The sequence below is a fragment of the Mus pahari genome, chromosome 3 (assembly GCF_900095145.1).
Source record: "Mus pahari chromosome 3, PAHARI_EIJ_v1.1, whole genome shotgun sequence".
Taxonomy (NCBI): domain Eukaryota; kingdom Metazoa; phylum Chordata; class Mammalia; order Rodentia; family Muridae; genus Mus; species Mus pahari.
Genome location: NC_034592.1, coordinates 92,063,853 through 92,067,997, shown reverse-complemented (window position 1 = coordinate 92,067,997; position 4,145 = coordinate 92,063,853). Strand labels below are relative to the sequence as shown.

The 4,145-nt window shown below is 40.1% G+C and overlaps 1 non-coding gene across 1 annotated transcript; it reads left to right on the top strand.

Moving 5' to 3' along the window:
• The first annotated feature begins 1,069 nt into the window (after positions 1–1,069).
• On the top strand, positions 1,070–1,199 carry LOC115063730. The gene has a single exon (XR_003843610.1). It is a non-coding gene; the product is annotated as a small nucleolar RNA SNORA17 (small nucleolar RNA).
• Positions 1,200–4,145: the final 2,946 nt, after the last annotated feature.

Here is a 4,145-nt window from a genome sequence, read left to right as displayed (position 1 = left end):
ACAAACATAACTATGAAACTCTTTCCCGACATCTGTTAGGAAATGTTCCACTAGCACAAGCAGCATGCCAGTGTTGGAACTGCTTCTAGACTTTATGGCCACTTGTTTTCATAGGCTTTTGTTATGTGTTTAAAATTTTGTCCTACAGTGTGCGTAGCAATGTTTCTGTGCATTTACAATTGCATTTTTGAAATAGTTAACAATGTAAGACTTTACGTACAATTAATTGTCCCTTGTTTATTTATGATAAAATGTCTGCTGGAAAATTTTGCTCATATTTAAATTGGGTGTTTGCTTTCTTAGTGTTTAATTTTAGCAGCTCTTCCCATATTTTAAATACATACTTTTATAAAATATTTACTTTGAAAATATTTTCTCCTCTTTTAACATTTTACTATGTAATCAAGTTCAACTCTTTTATGAATGCTGAAAGCATTTTGTAGATTCCTTCAGTTAGTCCCCATAGGTTATAACTTCCAGGAATAATGACCAATTCAGTTTTTATTTCTTCTTGACAAGTGTGTTTCTATTTCTTGATTTAGTCTGTTGCCTCAATGCAATTTTTTTTCAAGATACTAATTATGTTGGTCCTCATTAACATTTCTATAGTATTTTGTCTGTTATTGTTGATAGATGATCTTTAGTAAATTGAGACTAATTCAGGATTAATCACAAAGTCTGTAATGGCTACTGAATTTGTTAATTGATTTTACTACATATATTAAAATCAGGATACAGTTTTAATATATTTATGGATTTAATTTAAATGTTCTGAGTGTATGAATGAGATACTCTGTGTATTTACTATCATGCAATGGAGTTTATTAAAATATAAAATCCTAATTTTATTACTGGAAAAACACTTGCTATTTTTTAGATATATTTGGATAGCAATCCTAATATTTATTGTCCAAATTTCAGAGGAAAATATAGAAGTGAAGATATCTATACTCATGTTTCTTGATTAGATATAAGTTAATTATAAATAATTTTTAATGTGTGAATGTTTATTCTGATTGTATTTCTTCTGTATTAAATCTGCTGGTTTGTGTCTTTTAAGAAAATTGTCACTGCCCCTAGAATCATTGCTGGTGTGGCTGATGTATCACATGTGCTTCAATAAGTGGCAAAGAGGAGAGAGGTTACGTCTATGCTCACTGTTCTGGTATGAACATCTGAATGATTAGTAGCCTAACATTCTTTGAACAAAGCAAGCATGAGGTGGTGACCAATCAGAGGCCTGAACAGTTTCCCAGGATGAGGAATGAGCCAAAGACTAAAAGAACCTTGCCTTGGACTGCAGTTCCCAGACTGATGACCACAGGGCCATGAGAGATTATGTTGTATATATTACTTTCATGTAACAGCTTTGATTTTTTTATTAGATATTTTATTTATTTATATTTCAAATGTTATCCCCTTTCCTGGTTTCCCCTCCAAAAACCCCTATCCCCTCTCCTCTTCCCCTGCTCACCAACCCATTCACTAACACTTCCAGGCCCTGGCATTCCCCTATACTGGGGCATAGAACCTTCCCAGAACCAAGGGCCTTTATTCCCATTGATGACCAACTAGACCATCCTCTATTACATATGCAACTGGAGCCAAGAGTCCCACCATGTGTTGTCTTTGGTTGGTGTTTTAGTCCCAGAGAGCTCTAAGGGCACTGGTTAGTTCATATTGTTGGTCTACCTATGGGGCTGCAAATTCCTTCAGCTCCTTGGGTACTTTCTCTAGCTCCTTCATTGGGGACCCTGTGCTCCGTCCAATGGATAGCTGTGAGCATCCACTTCTGTATTAGTCAGGCACTGGCAGATCCTCTCAGAAAAAATCTGATAGAGGGCTAATATCCAATATATAAAAAGAACTCAAGAAGTTAGACTCCAGAGAAACAAATAGCACTATTAAAAATAGGTTACAGAGGTAAAGAGAGAATTCTAAACTGAGGAATATGGAATGATGAGAAGCACCTAAAGAATATTCAACATTCTTAGTCTTCAGGGAAATGCAAATCAAAACAACCCTGAGACTCCACCTCACACCAGTCAGAATGGCTAAGATCAGAAACTCAGGTGACAGCAGATGCTGTCCAGGATGTGGAGAAAGAGGAACACTCCTCCATTGCTGGTGGGATTGCAAGCTTGTACAACCACTCTGGGAATCAGTCTGGTGGTTCCTCAGAAAATTGGACATAGTAATACTACCAGAGGATCCAGCAATACCACGTCTGGGCATATACCCAGAAGTTGCTCCAACATGTAATAAGGACACATGCTCCACTATGTTCATAAAAGCCTTATTTATAATATTCAGAATCTGGAAAGAACCCAGATGTCCCTCAACATAGGAATTGAATCAGAAAATGTGGTACATTTATACAACGGAGTACTACTCAGCTATTAAAAACAATGAATTTATGAAATTCTTAGGCAAATGGGTGGATCTGGAGGATATCATCCTGAGTGAGGTAACCCAATCACAAAAGAACACACATGCTATGCACTCACTTATAAGTGGGTATTAGCCCAGAAGCCCAGAATACCCAAGATACAATTTGCAAAACACATGAAACTCAAGAAGAAGGAAGACCAAAGTGCAGATACTTTGATCCTTCTTAGAAGGAGGAACAAAATACTCATGGAAGGAGTTACAGAGACAAAGTATGGAGCAGAGACTGAAGGAATGACCATCCAGAGACTGCCCCACCTAGGGACCTATCCCATATACAACCACCAAACCCAGACACTATTGTGGATGCCAACAAGAACTTGCTGATTTTTGTTTTTTTTACATAAGTAAAATTCTAATTTTTAATTATTGGGAAAACATTTCCTGCTTTTTAAATACACTGGAATAGGATTACAATTATTTATTGCCAACTTTCTGAGACATGAGGGTAGTGAGGACCAACCTGATGAGAGGAGCCAATGATGACACCAGGAACAATGCTGGGGTCTTGGCCTATGCTAACATCAGGGGATTATGTCTGGGTCCATGGCCTTGCATCATCAGGGGTCTGTCACACCGAAGGCCAGGCTTGGTTTAGTCTGCTGTCTAGAAAACATGTTGATGACTAAGAGCCATGGAACACTGGTCCCACCTCTTACCTATGCATCATGGAAGAACTGGTCCTGAGGTCCTGAGAGCAGAGGAACTGATCCCACCCGTAGCCAACTATAGTACTTAGAAGAGCCTTAGTTAAGGCAACCCTAAGAAAACCTTGGGAAAGACGGCTCTGTAGCCTGCATAGGGAGCATACTAGAGCTGACCCTAGTGGTGGGAGTATAGGACTGCTTCTACTTATGGGATGAATATGGGAGACCAAACCCTACTCTTGTATGCTGTATAGTGCCATTGATGAAGAAAAGACTCCCTCTCTCTTTTTCTTGTGAGCTGATCTCAATTTTAGGCATGACAGCAAGAGAGCATTTCCTGGTTTTCACCTGCTTCAGCACTCAGGAAATCAGGCCCTACACCTCATCTAGGCAGCACAGTAGAGCTGACCCTGATGGTAGGAGAGCATGTGAGCTAGACTCTAGTGTATGAGCTTGGGAGAACTTGCCTAGGCACTTGTCTGCCACAGGGTAGTGCAGTGTGAAGGAGAGATGTTTTCTCACATCCTCACTCCCTGTCACTTATGGCCCTGGGGTCATGAGATCAGAAGAACTCTCCATACACCTCATCTGGGCAGCAAGTAGAGCTGGCCCTAGACATGGGGACTGTGGATGAGCCAAGCCTGACACTTGGCTGCTGTGTGGCAGCATAGATGAGACTTCTTCTTCCCTCCCTCATCCTTAATTATCTATGGCAGGCAAAAGAGCTTGCCTTGGTGCATGAAGTAGAAAAACTGACTATATCTCACCAGTTCAACACTCAGGAGCATGCGCCATGACCTTCACTTGGGTAGCAGAGTAGACCAAGCCCTGGTTGTGGAGATTTTAGGTAAGCCTGCTCCAAAGGTATGAGAGCAGTAGATCTGGCAAGTGGACTGACTGACCACCTTAGATACTACTCAGGCACAGATCCAGGACTTTGAAGAGGCTTTCCCCAACATCTACCCCATCAATGAACTAATGAATTGCATGAAGTGGCCAGTCCTATATATCCAAAAACTACAGGATCTCCATGACACAGAGCAACTACAA